Source organism: Haliotis cracherodii, unplaced genomic scaffold (assembly GCF_022045235.1).
Source record: "Haliotis cracherodii isolate W230 unplaced genomic scaffold, xgHalCrac1.p SCAF_11, whole genome shotgun sequence".
NCBI lineage: Eukaryota > Metazoa > Mollusca > Gastropoda > Lepetellida > Haliotidae > Haliotis > Haliotis cracherodii.
Window position 1 is genome coordinate 34,418,189 of NW_027266266.1, and position 22,203 is coordinate 34,440,391.

At 43.8% G+C, this 22,203-nt stretch overlaps 1 protein-coding gene across 1 annotated transcript in view; it reads right to left on the bottom strand.

Annotated features, from left to right (window-relative positions):
- Positions 1-22,203, bottom strand: part of LOC139455034 (serine-rich adhesin for platelets-like) — a 149,320-nt gene that overhangs the window by 90,945 nt on the left and 36,172 nt on the right. The window lies entirely within an intron of this gene.

Below are 22,203 nucleotides of genomic sequence, written 5' to 3' on the forward strand. Positions count from 1 at the left end.
GATGAATGGATAGATTCCCGATCCTCATGCATGGGTGAGCACATAGTATTCTACAAACTGTGTACAGGCTGAGTGGGGGTGGTGGGATGTAGCTGGATGAGAGTTGGGGTGGGGCCATTTGATGTGAAAGCTGAATGAGGGTGGGAGTAGGGGGTGTTTGAGGATAGTAGTGGGGCTGGGGGCTGGGGTGTGCTGTATTGGATAAGCAGTGGCTGGCCAAGCACGATCCCCAAGTGTGGAGATGTCACACTATGCACTGCATGTACATACTGGTCAAATCTGCTTGTCTTGTACATTTCTATCACAGTCTGTGAGAAGATTGGATTCTTAAAACTTCACTCCCATAAAACATTAGCCAGATATATATAAGCTATACATGGCTTTGTTTGTACTGACATGAGATTACAGGTATACATGTCGAGCAGCACACACAGCAAGGCAGGACATTGGGATTCCCAAGGAGGCAGGCACATTTGTGTGGCACTTTGATACATCGTCATAATGGGATATCAAAGTCTCATGTTTTCAGCGGGTCTGTTTGTAGCCAGATAGCCTTCTGGCCTTGTCACTGTGGGGGGTTTACCCACATTAGTCACATACCTCCACGGTACAGCCCAGCAGACCATTGCCCTCCTAATTCTCCATGAGTGTAAGGGTGGAGTGTTAGTAGGAGAGAAAGGGAGGGTGGTGTACTGGCCCATGTGTGAGAGGGAGGGAGGGTGGTGTACTGGCCCATGTGTGAGAGGGAGGGAGGGTGGTGTACTGGCCCATGAGAAACATTGGTAATCGCCAGGTTCTCATTAGGGAGAAACATTGGTAATCACTAGGCTGTCATTAGGGAGAAACATTGGTAATCACCAGGCTCTTATTAGGGAGAAACATTGGTAATCACCAGGCTCTCATTAGAAAGAAACATTGGTAATCACCTGGCTCTCATTAGGGAGAAACATTGGTGATCACCAGGCTCTCATAAGGGAGAAACATTGGTAATCACCTGGCTCTCATTAGGGAGAAACATTGGTGATCACCAGGCTCTCATTAGAAAGAAACATTGGTTATCACCAGGCTCTCATTAGGGAGAAACATTGGTAATCACCAGGCTCTCATTAGAAAGAAACATTGGTAATCACCAGGCTTTCATTAGGGAGAAACATTGGTAATCACCAGGCTCTCATAAAAAAGAAACATTGAGTAATCACCAGGCTCTCATTAGGGAGAAACGTTGGTAATCACCAGGCTCTCATTAGAAAGAAACATTGGTTATCACCAGGCTGTTATTAGGGAGAAACGTTGGTAATCACCAGGCTCTCATTAGAAAGAAACATTGGTTATCACCAGGCTGTTATTAGGGAGAAACGTTGGTAATCACCAGGCTCTCATTAGAAAGAAACATTGGTAATCACCAGGCTTTCATTAGGGAGAAACATTGGTAATCACAGGCTCTCATAAGAAAGAAACATTGGTAATCACCAGGCTTTCATTAGGGAGAAACGTTGGTAATCACCAGGCTCTCATTAGAAAGAAACATTGAGTAATCACCAGGCTCTCATAAGAAAGAAACATTGGTAATCACCAGGCTCTCATAAGAAAGAAACATTGGTAATCACCAGGCTTTCATTAGGGAGAAACATTGGTAATCACAGGCTCTCATAAGAAAGAAACATTGGTAATCGCCAGGCTCTCATTAGGGAGAAACATTGAGTAATCACCAGGCTCTCATTAGAAAGAAACATTGGTAATCGCCAGGCTCTCATTAGAAAGAAACATTGGTAATCGCCAGGCTCTCATTAGAAAGAAACATTGGTAATCGCCAGGCTCTCATTAGAAAGAAACATTGAGTAATCACCAGGCTCTTATTAGGGAGAAACATTGGTAATCACCAGGCTCTCATTAGAAAGAAACATTGAGTAATCACCAGGCTCTCATTAGGGAGAAACATTGGTAATCACCAGGCTCTCATTAGGGAGAAACATTAGTAATCACCAGGCTCTCATTGGGGAGAAACATTGGTAATCACCAGGTTCTCATTAGGGAGAAACATTGGTTATCACCAGGCTCTCATTAGGGAGAAACATTGGTAATCACCAGGCTCTCATTAGGGAGAAACGTTGGTAATCACCAGGCTCTCATTAGGGAGAAACATTGGTAATCACCAGGCTCTCATTAGGGAGAAACATTGGTAATCACCAGGCTCTCATTAGAAAGAAACATTGAGTAATCACCAGGCTCTCATTAGAAAGAAACATTGAGTAATCACCAGGCTCTCATTAGGGAGAAACATTGGTAATCACCAGGCTCTCATTAGGGAGAAACATTAGTAATCACCAGGCTCTCATTGGGGAGAAACATTGGTAATCACCAGGTTCTCATTAGGGAGAAACATTGGTTATCACCAGGCTCTCATTAGGGAGAAACATTGGTAATCACCAGGCTCTCATTAGGGAGAAACGTTGGTAATCACCAGGCTCTCATTAGGGAGAAACATTGGTAATCACCAGGCTCTCATTAGAAAGAAACATTGGTAATCACCAGGCTCTCATAAGAAAGAAACATTGGTAATCACCAGGCTCTCATTAGGGAGAAACATAAGTACTAAACATAAGCTATTGAACAGGTACACCCATAACTATATTAGTGTATCGATGGTGGCCGCTGTTCCCATCTATTGAGGTTAGTGTTCAGCTAGCTTACCTCTGATTCTGTCCAGCCACACAGACATGGTGTGCTGCAGCTACCTGACAGTCACTCCACAAAGAGTCAGTCCACATTTACCCTGTACTGGTGGCAGGGCTACTAAACACTACAATTTGTCACCTCCAAATATGTTTTGTCCTTCAGCACTAGCAATGGTCAAATGACATGGCTATCTCCCTTCATTATATATCAAACATAGTGTGAGCTAATAATCTATCAAATCAATGACTGGCCTCGTAAAACCTGTCAAGCAGTCACAATCGCCAGTTGCAAGCCTATCACATGATTGTAAACCTGCCATTCACAACATCTCTGGCCAGTTAGCCACATTCCCTCCAGGACCAGCTAATAAATCCTCCTTTCAACATTATTACTTATAATGCCTTTCTGATCAACTCATAACCTGTCATATCAAAAGCACTCTAAACTGTTCAAGTCAACTTTTCTCCCAAATCATATTTTCTATGCTTGACAAATGAATGGTTATCAAGTCCAAGCTTGGCCAGTCCAGGTTTTTAAGAGATACAGGTGGTTTTAAACAGGTTGAATGACTTGAAGTTGGAATGGTGTGATGGAGACTCTTGCAGTGCTGGAGACAGGTAGTTAGTTTCTGTCCTCCTGTCATAACATCAAAGCCAGGGGGCTCTGTCAGAGGGCTCTGGCTAACAATAGCTGTCGGTCAGTGCTACACACCACACACACAAACACTAAAGCGGTAACAGTGAAGTAGGACCATGCTAGCTCCGCACTCATTGTACACACACAGCACATGACAAACAGCTACGTGGGGTCGGTCCATTATACTGCCCTTAATCAAATTTCAATCACACTCCTTGTGTTTAATTACTATTATTTACACAGCTCTTGGCTGATTGTCCAGATCAACAAATAAATAAGCTTTTAACTGTACAAGATGTTTTTACATTGTCGGCCTCCAGAAAGTTGTAGGCGGTGGAGCAATACATGACCAACTAAATATTGATGCACGGAGCATGCAGACAGACAGCAACCATGTACTTTCAAGTCAAGACCACTTAGTGTTTCAAAAGACAGTTTGAAAATGTTAATCAAAATCAGGATACATTTTGACAATTTCAAATCAAATACAAAAAAAATATTTATACTACTTAACATTTGTTAAGGACCACACCTTTGACTAAAGATGACTAGTTAGCAAATGGTGAATAGTATATGAACATAATGTAAACTTTATAGAGTTATTTAACAACCACTGTTCATCAGCAAACTACGCTACGTTTTGTACTCTATGACAATGATTACAGGTATAGCATGACAGAGCCACATCCTTATTCTATGCTCAAGACAGTGTGGGGGCCTTTACACTTCTGACAGAACTAAAAAGGGTAATCATCATGAGGAACTCATACAATCTGTCTGTGCTGCCGAGTCATTGTTCCACTGATTAAGATGGGCTAAAACAGAATGTAAAAGTCAGCAGAAGATAATTTTCTATGGCTCTGAAAATGTATCCCTGAAAGCGCTGAAAGTATGTGCTGACACGTCTTATAAGTGCAATGGTAGATGTTACTGTGTGACACCAGCCATGCAACATAAACCCCTATAATTACTACTCCAATACAGTAGCTACTGTAATGTCTCAACTGCAGTAAGACTTATTCCCATTCAATGCCCCTTTCCCCCTGGAACAGCAATGTCATTCATCAGCCATCGTTGGGTACACTGGTGGTACATCTCTCCCTTGTCTCAGGCCCATGACTTGTCAGACCACAAGGTGCACACAGTAATGGACAACTTCAGGCTCTTAACATACGATTACTATGTAACATTTTGTTTTACTCAGTATCAATAAAAGTTGATAACAGATAACAGATTATTTTACTATTTTCACTATTTTCATGGTATGACAATAATCTCCAAACACTTCAAGAAGTTGAAAAAAATCAACATATTTTCCATTATTGAAATCAGTTTGCCTAAATTACTTGATTGTCATTTCCTTCCTGGTTTGCATGTCCAGCTGGGCTGTTGCCGACACAGAAACAGGACTTGGCTCTGTCTACAATAGTATTGCATGGCCCCAAACACTGAGAACACTATAATATGCATACACTCATCTCCTATTGAAATGGATGTTCTAAATGGAACGCTAATGTTATTCGATGTCTTAACAGCAATGTCACTGCACTGTAGCTGGATATGTGGACAACAGATCAAAATATCAACAACGACAGTCAAATAAACAAAAGTTGCTGTCAGCATTGATACTCAAATATTTTCTGCATAGACATTGAGGACTAAAAGGTAACATTAAAGTATTATGATTTGAACAAAATATGAGTTCAGCTCCATCAGCCTGTTAAGAGAAGAATTTGACAGTGCCAGATATGCATTTCAAGAGAATTCAGGAGTTACATAAAGCTCAAAAGTCTAAATATTGCACAAAACAGAACCTATGTGAGTGAGTGAGTGAGTGATTATTGCTAAAACCTGCATCAGCAACCATGTAGCTATTCACGATGAGAAGTGGCTTGACCAAACATTCAAGCATTGTTCTACACAATCAGTGGTCATTTCAACCCCAGATTTCTCCTAAAATATTATTTAGTAAAATAAACATACAAATTACTTGAACGTCATGAATCCATAAACAAGTACAGCTGGGGAATTTTGCCTCAAATGACAAACTATACCACTATATTAAGAACTAAAGCCAACATGGCACAAACTAACTGCCCTGTATCAAGGACTATCACTTGAGCACTTGTTACAAAAGACATGTGTGGATGATTTTCTCACTTTCAGATTCTTTCCCTTTTTCCCTTTAAGAACTAAGTGCTCCTTTATACAGATTATTTGCTTATGTAAACTACTCACTTGACGCAAAGCCCCATGTTTGTCACACCTGTTGTTGAGGCAGCCAAATACTCTGTTGCTACTGTCAGCTGTGTGTGTTTTGCGGTAGAGCATCTGCAACAGTCTACGGCCTTTTGTGTCTACACACTAACATCTCCTCATGTGAGGGAGACTGAGACATTGAGAAGCAAGCAGCAGAATGTTGCCCCACAGGGGGCATCCTCATCCAGCCAGTGAGAAAACTTTATTACAATGCTTGACAGAGCAGCATTGTCCCCCACTCAACTCAACCAAACCATAACCATCTCCATGTACTTTGTGAGCATCACAGAGACATCACACTGAGGTTGGAGATGGAGGACACACTGGACAAGTAGTGGAACAGCCTCAATAACTGTTGTTAGATACTGGCTGGCACTGAAACATTCCCTCTGGCCTGTTGACAAACTTAGGCAACACCCAGGTTAGCGGAGGGGGCATGAACTATCTCATAATGACCTCCAGATGTATTTGTACATCTGACCTGATGACCCCAAGTTGAATCTACCTTTGAAACCCCTGAGACAGACACATGACAATTGAGAGTCTGCGTTACACAGCCGAGGAAGAATGTAATTCAGCAGGTGTGGTCATGGTACCCCTTCCTTCATTCATCACACATTATCAGCAGGCCTACTGGTCACTATTGGGTACTCCGGGATATTCCATCACTAAGGTGTGTGGTAGAATTTACATCACACACATACATCTCAGAGTGGCTACAAATCATTGAACAGCTTCAAAACTTTTTTCTTCCAAACAGGTTATTTCATTGAGGAGTACTATGACAGGTCTGTCAGGGACGCTCCATCTTGCCTGTTAAGCAAATACTTGTTCAAACAAACTACTTCCTTATTGTTTTTGATAAAATAATGTTAAGGTCGAGAAGATACATTTATGGATAATGTTTCAGTGATTCTCTGTAGCCAACCAGTGCCCATTGTAACCACATTTAACAGACAACAGTCTCTCACAGATGGCTGATGGTGATTCAATGTTGTAAGAAGTGCTGTAACAATAAAATATTAAAGGACAACAATGTTTTTATGTGACCAGTGATAAGTATCTGACACAAGCATAGCTAGGGGCCATAGCTTCACCCTATGTTGAATGCTTGCAGAGACTAGGAGTATCCAACATGGATGATATAGTCCCTCTACAGGAGGCACACGAACTCTCCCCAAGCCCTTCCCAACACAAAGACCATCCACACAGATAAGCTACATATATGTAAATGTGGAGTGTTATCAGAGGCCAGGCAAATCATAAAATGCCTGGAAGTTTCATCAAAACAAGCAATGCATTGATAAGTGACATGGGAATCTGTGCCCTGTCTAACTACAGCTGGGGCAAGATCCTCTCGGAATTACCTACCTTCAGGGAAAACACAGGAGTGACATTACACACAAACATAGGAGCACATTCTCTCTCTATCCTACCTTCAGGGGAAACACAGGACTGACATAACAAACAAACACAGGAGCACATTCTCTCTCAATCCTACCTTCAGGGGAAACACAGGACTGACATAACAAACAAACACAGGAGCACATTCTCTCTCAATCCTACCTTCAGGGGAAACACAGGACTGACATAACAAACAAACACAGGAGAACATTCTCTCTCTATCCTACCTTCAGGGGAAACACAGGACTGACATAACAAACAAACACAGGAGAACATTCTCTCTCTATCCTACCTTCAGGGGAAACACAGGACTGACATAACAAACAAACACAGGAGAACATTCTCTCTCTATCCTACCTTCAGGGGAAACACAGGACTGACATAACAAACAAACACAGGAGCACATTCTCTCTCAATCCTACCTTCAGTAGACACACGGGACTGACATTACACACAAACACAGGAGAACATTCTCTCTCTATCCTACCTTCAGGGGAAATACAGGACAGACATAACACACAAACACAGGAGCACATTCTCTCTCTATCCTACCTTCAGTAGACACACGGGACAGACATAACACACAAACACAGGAGCACATTCTCTCTCAATCCTACCTTCAGTGGAAACACGGGACTGACATGACACACAAACACAGGGGCACATTCTCTCTCTATCCTACCTTCAGTGGAAACACAGGACTGACATTACACACAAACACAGGGGCACATTCTCTCTCTATCCTACCTTCAGTAGACACACGGGACAGACATAACACACAAACACAGGAGCACATTCTCTCTCAATCCTACCTTCAGTGGAAACACGGGACTGACATGACACACAAACACAGGGGCACATTCTCTCTCTATCCTACCTTCAGTAGACACACGGGACAGACATAACACACAAACACAGGAGCACATTCTCTCTCAATCCTACCTTCAGTGGAAACACGGGACTGACATGACACACAAACACAGGGGCACATTCTCTCTCTATCCTACCTTCAGTGGAAACACAGGACTGACATAACACACAAACACAGGGGCACATTCTCTCTCTATCCTACCTTTAGTGGAAACAAGGGACTGACATTACACACAAACACAGGGGCACATTCTCTCTCTAGCCTACCTTCAGTAGACACACGGGACAGACATAACACACAAACACAGGAGCACATTCTCTCTCAATCCTACCTTCAGTGGAAACACGGGACTGACATGACACACAAACACAGGGGCACATTCTCTCTCTATCCTACCTTCAGTGGAAACACAGGACTGACATTACACACAAACACAGGGGCACATTCTCTCTCAATCCTACCTTCAGCGGAAACACGGGACTGACATTACACACAAACACAGGGGCACATTCTCTCTCTAGCCTACCTTCAGTAGACACACGGGACAGACATAACACACAAACACAGGAGCACATTCTCTCTCTAGCCTACCTTCAGTGGACACACGGGACAGACATTACACACAAACACAGGAGCACATTCTCTCCCAATCCTACCTTCAGTAGACACACGGGACAGACATAACACACAAACACAGGGGCACATTCTCTCTCTAGCCTACCTTCAGTAGACACACGGGACAGACATTACACACAAACACAGGGGCACATTCTCTCTCAATCCTACCTTCAGCGGAAACACGGGACTGACATTACACACAAACACAGGGGCACATTCTCTCTCTAGCCTACCTTCAGTAGACACACGGGACAGACATAACACACAAACACAGGGGCACATTCTCTCTCAATCCTACCTTCAGGGGAAACACAGGACTGACATAACAAACAAACACAGGAGCACATTCTCTCTCTATCCTACCTTCAGTGGACACACGGGACAGACATAACACACAAACACAGGAGCACATTCTCTCTCAATCCTACCTTCAGGGGAAACACAGGACTGACATAACAAACAAACACAGGAGCACATTCTCTCTCTATCCTACCTTCAGTGGACACACGGGACAGACATAACACACAAACACAGGGGCACATTCTCTCTCAATCCTACCTTCAGGGGAAACACAGGACTGACATAACAAACAAACACAGGAGCACATTCTCTCTCTATCCTACCTTCAGTGGACACACGGGACAGACATAACACACAAACACAGGAGCACATTCTCTCTCAATCCTACCTTCAGTGGAAACACAGGACTGACATTACACACAAACACAGGGGCACATTCTCTCTCAATCCTACCTTCAGTGGAAACACGGGACAGACATAACACACAAACACAGGGGCACATTCTCTCTCAATCCTACCTTCAGTAGACACACAGGACAGACATTACACACAAACACAGGGGCACATTCTCTCTCAATCCTACCTTCAGTGGAAACACGGGACAGACATTACACACAAACACAGGGGCACATTCTCTCTCAATCCTACCTTCAGTGGAAACACGGGACTGACATAACACACAAACACAGGAGCACATTCTCTCTCAATCCTACCTTCAGTGGACACACGGGACAGACATTACACACAAACACAGGAGCACATTCTCTCTCAATCCTACCTTCAGCGGAAACACGGGACAGACATTACACACAAACACAGGAGCACATTCTCTCTCAATCCTACCTTCAGTGGACACACGGGACAGACATAACACACAAACACAGGAGCACATTCTCTCTCAATCCTACCTTCAGTGGACACACGGGACAGACATAACACACAAACACAGGAGCACATTCTCTCTCTATCCTACCTTCAGTAGACACACAGGACTGACATAACACACAAACACAGGAGCACATTCTCTCTCTAGCCTACCTTCAGTAGACACACGGGACAGACATTACACACAAACACAGGAGCACATTCTCTCCCAATCCTACCTTCAGTAGACACACAGGACTGACATAACACACAAACACAGGGGCACATTCTCTCTCTAGCCTACCTTCAGTAGACACACGGGACAGACATTACACACAAACACAGGAGCACATTCTCTCTCAATCCTACCTTCAGTAGACACACGGGACAGACATAACACACAAACACAGGAGCACATTCTCTCTCAATCCTACCTTCAGTAGACACACGGGACAGACATTACACACAAACACAGGAGCACATTCTCTCTCAATCCTACCTTCAGTAGACACACGGGACAGACATAACACACAAACACAGGAGCACATTCTCTCTCTAGCCTACCTTCAGTAGACACACGGGACAGACATTACACACAAACACAGGAGCACATTCTCTCTCAATCCTACCTTCAGGGGAAACACAGGACTGACATTACACACAAACACAGGAGCACATTCTCTCCCAATCCTACCTTCAGTAGACACACGGGACTGACATAACACACAAACACAGGGGCACATTCTCTCTCTATCCTACCTTCAGTAGACACACGGGACAGACATAACACACAAACACAGGAGCACATTCTCTCTCTAGCCTACCTTCAGTAGACACACGGGACAGACATTACACACAAACACAGGAGCACATTCTCTCTCAATCCTACCTTCAGGGGAAACACAGGACTGACATAACAAACAAACACAGGAGCACATTCTCTCTCAATCCTACCTTCAGGGGAAACACAGGACTGACATTACACACAAACACAGGAGCACATTCTCTCTCTATCCTACCTTCAGCGGAAACACGGGACAGACATAACACACAAACACAGGGGCACATTCTCTCTCAATCCTACCTTCAGTAGACACACGGGACAGACATTACACACAAACACAGGAGCACATTCTCTCCCAATCCTACCTTCAGTGGAAACACGGGACAGACATAACACACAAACACAGGGGCACATTCTCTCTCAATCCTACCTTCAGTAGACACACGGGACAGACATAACACACAAACACAGGGGCACATTCTCTCTCAATCCTACCTTCAGGGGAAACACGGGACTGACATAACACACAAACACAGGGGCACATTCTCTCTCTATCCTACCTTCAGTGGAAACACGGGACTGACATAACACACAAACACAGGGGCACATTCTCTCCCAATCCTACCTTCAGTGGAAACACGGGACAGACATAACACACAAACACAGGGGCACATTCTCTCTCAATCCTACCTTCAGTAGACACACGGGACAGACATAACACACAAACACAGGGGCACATTCTCTCTCAATCCTACCTTCAGTGGAAACACGGGACAGACATAACACACAAACACAGGGGCACATTCTCTCTCTATCCTACCTTCAGTGGAAACACGGGACTGACATAACACACAAACACAGGGGCACATTCTCTCTCTATCCTACCTTCAGTGGACACACGGGACTGACATTACACACAAACACAGGGGCACATTCTCTCTCAATCCTACCTTCAGTGGACACACAGGACTGACATAACACACAAACACAGGGGCACATTCTCTCTCTATCCTACCTTCAGTAGACACACGGGACTGACATAACAAACAAACACAGGAGCACATTCTCTCTCAATCCTACCTTCAGGGGAAATACAGGACAGACATAACACACAAACACAGGGGCACATTCTCTCTCTATCCTACCTTCAGTAGACACACAGGACTGACATAACACACAAACACAGGGGCACATTCTCTCTCAATCCTACCTTCAGTGGACACACGGGACTGACATTACACACAAACACAGGAGCACATTCTCTCTCTATCCTACCTTCAGGGGAAACACAGGACTGACATTACACACAAACACAGGAGCACATTCTCTCTCAATCCTACCTTCAGGGGAAATACAGGACAGACATAACACACAAACACAGGGGCACATTCTCTCTCAATCCTACCTTCAGTGGACACACGGGACTGACATAACACACAAACACAGGGGCACATTCTCTCTCTATCCTACCTTCAGTAGACACACGGGACTGACATAACAAACAAACACAGGAGCACATTCTCTCTCAATCCTACCTTCAGGGGAAATACAGGACAGACATAACACACAAACACAGGGGCACATTCTCTCTCTATCCTACCTTCAGGGGAAACACAGGACTGACATAACAAACAAACACAGGAGCACATTCTCTCTCTATCCTACCTTTAGTGGAAACAAGGGACTGACATTACACACAAACACAGGGGCACATTCTCTCTCTATCCTACCTTCAGTAGACACACGGGACTGACATTACACACAAACACAGGAGCACATTCTCTCTCTATCCTACCTTTAGTGGACACACGGGACAGACATAACACACAAACACAGGAGAACATTCTCTCTCTATCCTACCTTTAGTGGACACACGGGACAGACATTACACACAAACACAGGAGCACATTCTCTCTCTATCCTACCTTTAGTGGACACACGGGACAGACATTACACACAAACACAGGAGCACATTCTCTCTCTATCCTACCTTCAGTAGACACACGGGACTGACATTACACACAAACACAGGAGAACATTCTCTCTCTATCCTACCTTTAGTGGACACACGGGACAGACATAACACACAAACACAGGAGAACATTCTCTCTCTATCCTACCTTTAGTGGACACACGGGACAGACATTACACACAAACACAGGAGCACATTCTCTCTCTATCCTACCTTCAGTAGACACACGGGACTGACATAACACACAAACACAGGGGCACATTCTCTCTCAATCCTACCTTCAGTAGACACACGGGACAGACATAACACACAAACACAGGAGAACATTCTCTCTCTATCCTACCTTTAGTGGACACACGGGACAGACATTACACACAAACACAGGAGAACATTCTCTCTCTATCCTACCTTCAGTAGACACACGGGACTGACATAACACACAAACACAGGGGCACATTCTCTCTCAATCCTACCTTCAGTGGACACACGGGACAGACATTACACACAAACACAGGAGCACATTCTCTCTCAATCCTACCTTCAGTAGACACACGGGACAGACATAACACACAAACACAGGAGCACATTCTCTCTCTAGCCTACCTTCAGTAGACACACGGGACAGACATTACACACAAACACAGGAGCACATTCTCTCTCAATCCTACCTTCAGGGGAAACACAGGACTGACATTACACACAAACACAGGAGCACATTCTCTCTCAATCCTACCTTCAGGGGAAATACAGGACAGACATAACACACAAACACAGGGGCACATTCTCTCTCTATCCTACCTTCAGTAGACACACGGGACAGACATAACACACAAACACAGGAGCACATTCTCTCTCAATCCTACCTTCAGTAGACACACGGGACAGACATAACACACAAACACAGGAGCACATTCTCTCTCTAGCCTACCTTCAGTAGACACACGGGACAGACATTACACACAAACACAGGGGCACATTCTCTCTCAATCCTACCTTCAGGGGAAACACAGGACTGACATTACACACAAACACAGGAGCACATTCTCTCTCAATCCTACCTTCAGTAGACACACGGGACAGACATTACACACAAACACAGGAGAACATTCTCTCTCAATCCTACCTTCAGGGGAAACACAGGACTGACATTACACACAAACACAGGGGCACATTCTCTCTCAATCCTACCTTCAGTAGACACACGGGACAGACATTACACACAAACACAGGAGCACATTCTCTCCCAATCCTACCTTCAGTAGACACACGGGACAGACATAACACACAAACACAGGGGCACATTCTCTCTCAATCCTACCTTCAGTGGACACACGGGACAGACATTACACACAAACACAGGAGCACATTCTCTCTCAATCCTACCTTCAGGGGAAACACAGGACAGACATTACACACAAACACAGGAGCACATTCTCTCTCAATCCTACCTTCAGTGGACACACGGGACTGACATAACACACAAACACAGGGGCACATTCTCTCCCAATCCTACCTTCAGGGGAAACACGGGACTGACATAACAAACAAACACAGGGGCACATTCTCTCTCAATCCTACCTTCAGGGGAAACACGGGACTGACATAACACACAAACACAGGGGCACATTCTCTCCCAATCCTACCTTCAGCGGACTCACGGGACTGACATTACACACCAACAAACAACAGGCCATTGACTGTCTATCTGACACAGAAAAGAAGGCCATTGACAGTCTATCTGACACAAAACAGAGGGCCGTTTGACTGTCTATCTGACACAAAACAGAAGACCATTGACAGTCTATCTAACACATGATACAAGGCCATTGACTGTCAACCTGATACAGAAAAGAAGGCCATTGACAGTCTATCTGATACATCAAAGAAGGCCACTGACAGTCTATCTGACACAAAACAGAAGGCCATTGACAGTCTATCTGACACAAAACAGAAGGCTGTTGACAGTCTATCTGACACAAAACAGAGGACGGTTGACTGTCTACCTGACACAGAAAAGAAGGCCATTGACAGTCTATTTGACACAAAAAAGAAGGCCATTGACAGTCTACCTGACACAAAACAGAGGGTCGTTGACTGTCTACCTGATACAGAAAATAAGGCCATTGACAGTCTTTCTGACACATGATATAAGGCCATTGACTGTCTGTGTGACACAAAGCAGAAGGCCATTCACAGTCTATCTGAAACAAAATAGAGGGCCATTGATAGTCTATCTGTTACATAAAAGAGGGCTGTTGACAGTCTATCTGGCACACAAAAGACGGCTGTTGCCAGTCTATCTGACACAAAACAGAAGGCTGTTGACAGTCTATCTGACACACAATATGAGGCCATTGCCAGTCTATCTGACACACAATATGAGGCCATTCACAGTCTATCTGTTACACAAAAGAGGGCTGTTGCCAGTAAATCTGGAACACAATATGAGGCCATTGACGGTCTATCTGGCACACAATATGAGGCCATTGACAGTCTATCTGACACAAAACAGAAGGCTGTTGAATGTCTATCTGACACACAATATGAGGCCATTGACAGTCTATCTGACACAAATAGAAGACTGTTGACTGTCTATCTGACACACAATATAAGGGCCACTGACAGCCTATCTGACACAAAACAGAAGTCTGTTGACTGTCTATCTGACACACAATATGAGGCCATTGCCAGTTTATCTGACACAAAACAGAAGTCTGTTGACTGTCTATCTGACACACAATATGAGGCCATTGCCAGCCTATCTGACACAAAACAGAAGGCTGTTGACTGTCTATCTGACACACAATATGAGGCCATTGCCAGCCTATCTGACACAAAACAGAAGTCTGTTGACTGTCTATCTGACACACAATATGAGGCCATTGCCAGTTTATCTGACACAAAACAGAAGTCTGTTGACTGTCTATCTGACACACAATATGAGGCCATTGCCAGTCTATCTGGCACACAATATGAGGCCATTCACAGTCTATCTGACACAAAACAGAAGGCTGTTGACTGTCTATCTGACACAAAACAGGCGGCCATTGACAGTCTATCTGATACAAAACAGAAGGCCATTCACAGTCTATCTGACACAACAAAGAAGGACATTCACAGTCTATCTGACACAAAACAGAGGGCCGTTGACTGTCTACCTGACACAGAAAAGAAGGCCAATGACAGTCTTTCTGACACATCATGTGAGGCCATTGACTGTCTATGTGACACAAAGCAGAAGGCTGTTGACTGTCTATCTGACACATGATAAAAGGCCTTTGACAGTCTATCTGTTACACAAAAGAGGGCCACTGACTGTCTATGTGACACAAAGCAGAAGGCCACTGACAGTCTATCTGACACCCAACAGAAGGCCATTGACAGTCTATCTGTTACACAACAGAGGGCTGTTGCCAGTCTATTTGACACAAAGCAGAAGGCTGTTGACTGTCAATCTAATACAGAATATAAGGCCATTGAGAGTCTATCTGACACATGATATAAGGCCTTTGACAGTCTACCTGACACAAAACAGAAAGTCTATCTGACACACAACAAAGGACCATTGACAGTCTATCTGAAAGACATTGACAGGGAATAATTGTCAAAGAACCAAATGTAGTATGTCACTTAACCATTTTGTAACATTATCAAATAATGTTTCAATTTCAAGAAATATATTCAAATTTCCTTCAAGTAATGTACTATCTAATCATTGAAGGTTAAAAAGAAATACACAAGTGTACTGTTGATTAACATAAAATTGTTTATATTTCTCTCCCGAAAATAAGTGAATTTTAAGTCAATAATAAATTGTCTTCTGGTAAATGTGATGGAAACAGAAAAAAACAACAGAAAAAAAAAAAAAAATTAAGATAACAACTTACACTTAACATGAAGTGGAGTGTTTCCTGGGTGGTGCGAGTCCCTGCTACATGAGCCTGGGTGTGGAGGACTGACTGTCTGGCTGGCCACGGTGTGGATACAGCACTGCAAGAGGTGAGCTATACCTGCCTCACTTCCTGTACACATGATGGGAGCTGGATGTAGGTCAGGTGTTGCGACGCACCTCACTGATGTATACTTTTCCCCCCTTATTGTGACGAATGGTGGAAAAAGGAGTGTTTTCTGTCTACTGTTGTAAAATAGCAACAGTGCAGTTGGCACGTAGAGGAATGTTACAACACTGACTCCACCAAACATCTTACATCTCCACCTTTTGTCATATTTCTCCACACTTCGGTTTTTCTCAGCTAGGGTCAACCATGGGGTCACCCTTTATCATTATGAAACAAACAAAAAATCTCCTAAAAAGAATTTTTGGTACATGCTATAAGTTTAGCAAATAAAAAACAAAACTTTGCTGTTTGTATTTTACACTTTCGACATATAAACAGAAAAAATAGGTTTTGGAATACTAGTGAGAGCATGACAGGGTAGCTGTCTGATCAGGTGCCTATACAGCGGCCAACATATTTATTGGTGAGTCATCTTAGTTTCGCTAAAAACACCCTGCAAGCACCTCTATGGTACATCTGCTGACAACCTCCATTTACAGTGCAAGACTCATAAACTGTTTGTGTGTATACAACAGTATAATGCAGACACATCACACACCATACATACATCATACAAATTCGAAGAAGCAACTTGAAAAAGGGCGAAACACTGCCAGCTGAATCAAACAAACTGATACTTCAGAATGAATGGAGGGAGACTTTTATTGCTGTTCCACCTCCAGGTAACAATCACAGCAAACGAAAACAAACCTGCGTCTGAGAGATGAGAATTGAGCTCCTGGAGGAGCAAGAGATGAGACAACCCACCTGTACCCCACAATACAGCTGCCCTCCACCTGTACCCCACAACACAGCTACACCCCACCTGTACCCCACAACACAGCTACACCCCACCTGTACCCCACAACACAGCTACACCCCACCTGTACCCCACAACACAGCTCCACCCCACCTGTACCCCACAATACAGCTCCGACCCACATGTACCCCACAATACAGCTACACCCCACCTGTACCCCAAAATACAGCTCCACCCCATCTGTACCCCAAAATACAGCTCCACCCCATCTGTACCCCACAATACAGCTCCACCCCATCTGTACCCCACAATACAGCTATACCCCACCTGTACCCCACAACACAGCTCCAGCCCATCTGTACCCCACAATACAGCCCCACCCCATCTGTACCCCACAATACAGCTATCCTCCACCTGTACCCTACAATACAGCTATCCTCCACCTGTACCCCACAATACAGCTATCCTCCACCTGTACCCTACAATACAGCTATCCTCCACCTGTACCCCACAATACAGCTATCCTCCACCTGTACCCCACAATACAGCTATCCTCCACCTGTACCCCACAATACAGCTCCACCCCATCTTTACCCCACAATACAGCTATCCTCCACCTGTACCCCACAATACAGCTATCTTCCACCTGTACCCCACAATACAGCTATCTTCCACCTGTACCCTACAATACAGCTATCCTCCACCTGTACCCTACAATACAGCTACACCCCATCTGTACCCCACAATACAGCTATCCTCCACCTGTACCCCACAATACAGCTATCCTCCACCTGTACCCCACAATACAGCTATCCTCCATCTGTACCCTACAATACAGCTATCCTCCACCTGTACCCCACAATACAGCCACACCCCATTTGTACCCCACAATACAGCTATCCTCCACCTGTACCCCACAATACAGCTATCCTCCATCTGTACCCTACAATACAGCTATCCTCCACCTGTACCCCACAATACAGCCACACCCCATCTGTACCCCACAATACAGCTATCCTCCACCTGTACCCTACAATACAGCTGAGGAAAACACATCCTTAAAATGTACCTGTTTCATGTGTAGATTTAAGGATATGAGAATAGGACAGCAGTGAATGTCAGTGTCTGGTTCCAGCTGCCTGTGTGAATGAAGGTATTGTGTGTCCATCTGAAGGCTTAGCTACACAACAGGTGAGATATGCAGGGCAAAGTGCAGAAGATCAGATGAACACAACACCTTTCATTCAAGCAAATCACAGGAAATACTTACAATTAAAAAACATGAAGCACCAACTTGCCACTCAAAGCATACCTTTTACATACAGTGACAGAGACTTTCTGTATCATGCAAGTGTGAGGTACATATATTTTTATCTACTTTTCTCTGTGTAGATCAAACAAGCAGAAACTATGGGCTGACATTGATGAAAGAGGACTTCAAATGATGTGAGTTATTTTAAAACAAAGACTAAAAAAAGTTCACAATGACAAGAAAAAGTATAATGAATATATGAATACACATTTTGACAAAGCATCTAAATATAACAAGCAGTCCCATGACATATACACAGGCGATGGTGTGTCTCCCACTAGGTGGCCAAGTGTATAAATGAGGTGGCTGTAGGCAGTGACTGACCCTTGGTCAGTTGAATCACCAAGCAATGACCTTGAACTGCATGAGATCAGCCCAGGGCCAAGTGGGCAGCCCCCAGTTATCCAACTGCCCACCACCTGTACCTACAGACATAAGGACAGGGGTGGGTGGGTGGGTGGGATGAACTAAGTGGGAGACAACTTATGCTGGTATAACCTGCCTGTGACTGGTCAGCCTTTGTCTGCCCACTGTCATCAGCGGAGCATGCTGATTGAGGCAGATACTGCCTCCTCCAGGACAAACCATCCACAACAACATCACAATACTGTAATTACAGGGAATCTCAGTTACCAAGATAGTTCACTTTCACTTAAAATAATTCTAGCTCTTAATAGATGACAAATAATCTGTTCCCATCTTAACTCAGAAACACATGAATTAATGATGGCACCAGGAATACAGTCCAGGTCAACATAGCTACCACGAAATATACTTCATCTGGTTTAGTTTTGAATCTTCCAACAACTTGATAATTAGAAACACAATCATTGAAAGCTGGACAAATCAGATGACAATGACTGTTCTTGCTTGTACACATACATTGAGCGTTACTCCTGCTCTCAATGTTCCTCTTCATACAGAAGTCATAGGAATCTCAAACAACTTAACATGTAGCAGTATATGTTTGTCACTGTAGTCTACAAACTATAGCCTTGCTTTTATATATCTAGATTGGTTTTAGTTTTGTTTTCATAAAATACATGTAATCCTGTCATGGTGCAGGACTAAAAACATTTCTACATCTGTGTTTACAACATATTCGAACAGCTCAACTAAAACATATTTTGTAAAAAGTTTATAGTTTCATTCCTGATACAATGGTAGTAATGTACAACAAGGGAAACTTCAGTAAATACTGAGCATCACTCTTACATTTACACCGGCTGTGTGCCACCAACGGGAGGTACTGGATGATTGATATGACATGCATCCTACAGGAGGTACTGGATGATTGATATGACATGCACCCTACAGGAGGTACTGGGTGATTGATATGACATGCACCCTACAGGAGGTACTGGGTGATTGATATGACATGCACCCTACAGGAGGTACTGGGTGATTGATATGACATGCATCCTACAGGAGGTACTGGATGATTGATATGACATGCATCCTACGGGAGGTACTGGATGATTGATATGACATGCATCCTACAGGAGGTACTGGATGATTGATATGACATGCATCCTACAGGAGGTACTGGATGATTGATATGACATGCATCCTACAGGAGGTACTGGATGATTGATATGACATGCACCCTACAGGAGGTACTGGATGATTGATATGACATGCACCCTACAGGAGGTACTGGATGATTGATATGACATGCATCCTACAGGAGGTACTGGATGATTGATATGACATGCATCCTACAGGAGGTACTGGATGATTGATATGACATGCACCCTACAGGAGGTACTGGATGATTGATATGACATGCATCCTACAGGAGGTACTGGATGATTGATATGACATGCATTCTACAGGAGGTGGTAGATGATTGATATGACATGCATCCTACAGGAGGTACTGGATGATTGATATGACATGCATCCTACAGGAGGTAGTGGATGATTGATATGACATGCACCCTACAGGAGGTGGTAGATGACTGATATGACATGTACCCTACAGGAGGTAGTGGATGATTGATATGACATGCACCCTACAGGAGGTGCGGGATGATTGATATGACATGCACCCTACAGGAGGTGCGGGATGATTGATATGACATGCATCCTACAGGAGGTACTGGATGACTAATATGACATGAACCCTACAGGGGGTGGTAGATGACTGATATGACATGTACCCTACAGGAGGTAGTGGATGATTGATATGACATGCATCCTACAGGAGGTACTGGATGATTGATATGACATGCATCCTACAGGAGGTACTGGATGACTGATATGACATGCACCCTACAGGAGGTACTGGATGATTGATATGACATGCATCCTACAGGAGGTGGTAGATGATTGATATGACATGCATCCTACAGGAGGTAGCGGATGATTGATATGACATGCATCCTACGGGAGGTGCGGGATGATTGATATGACATGCATCCTACAGGAGGTAGTGGATGATTGATATGACATGCACCCTACAGGAGGTGCGGGATGATTGATATGACATGCATCCTACAGGAGGTACTGGATGATTGATATGACATGCATCCTACAGGAGGTGTGGGATGATTGATATGACATGCACCCTACAGGAGGTAGTGGATGATTGATATGACATGCATCCTACAGGAGGTGCGGGATGATTGATATGACATGCATCCTACAGGAGGTAGTGGATGATTGATATGACATGCACCCTACAGGAGGTGCGGGATGATTGATATGACATGCATCCTACAGGAGGTAGTGGATGATTGATATGACATGCATCCTACAGGAGGTGCGGGATGATTGATATGACATGCACCCTACAGGAGGTACTGGATGATTGATATGACATGCACCCTACAGGAGGTACTGGATGATCGATATGACATGAACCCTGTCACACCTTGATCACGCTTAAAGGACTGATTGATGCCACTTGTCTTCCATTGTCTGTATAACAGGGAACCACACAGCAAACAACTAATCATTGTTCTACCACACACAATACTACAATCACAAGTCTACAGGAGCCCTGTATACAAAGGTTAGGAACAAAACACATGTTAGTTCTACTGAGGCTGTTAGGGTCTACATCTGCCTGGGTACGATATGTCAAGACTTCAACCTGTCCACCTATGTTCCTCCAGTGAAGTGAGATTACTGGCTTGTACCTGGGTACACAATAGTTCTACCACTGCCACTATAGGCCCCAACATCTTGCATGGAATACCGCATTTGGTTAAAATGTCAAGTTTTGAACAATTTACTACAGTACTTGGTATTTTCAAGTTGAAATTTAAGTGTACTCTGATTAAAATATGACAGGGGTCTATCTAAATCAATTCTCTTGACAACAAGTACTAAGCTATTACAACTCTAACTAGTTAATAAATGGCCCATACTTACTTTCTAAATCTGTAAATCAACAGTAAATGTTCATTAGCATAGAAAGTAACAACACATAACAGTCTTCTGATCCTACCATGCCCCCACCAGAAGTCCAGCTTCTTCACCTGGACACATATGCTGTTGAATCTGTCCATAAGATTCTGACACCTCACAACCCTACTTCACACATATCCATCCCCACTTCCCATCCATACACTTAGCCCATTACTCTGTGTTCAGCAAACACTGTTTACTTGTCCTGTATAAGACCCTCATTAAAAGTATCCCTGCTTGGTACATTAGGATATCCGATTATGGGGACAAAACCCT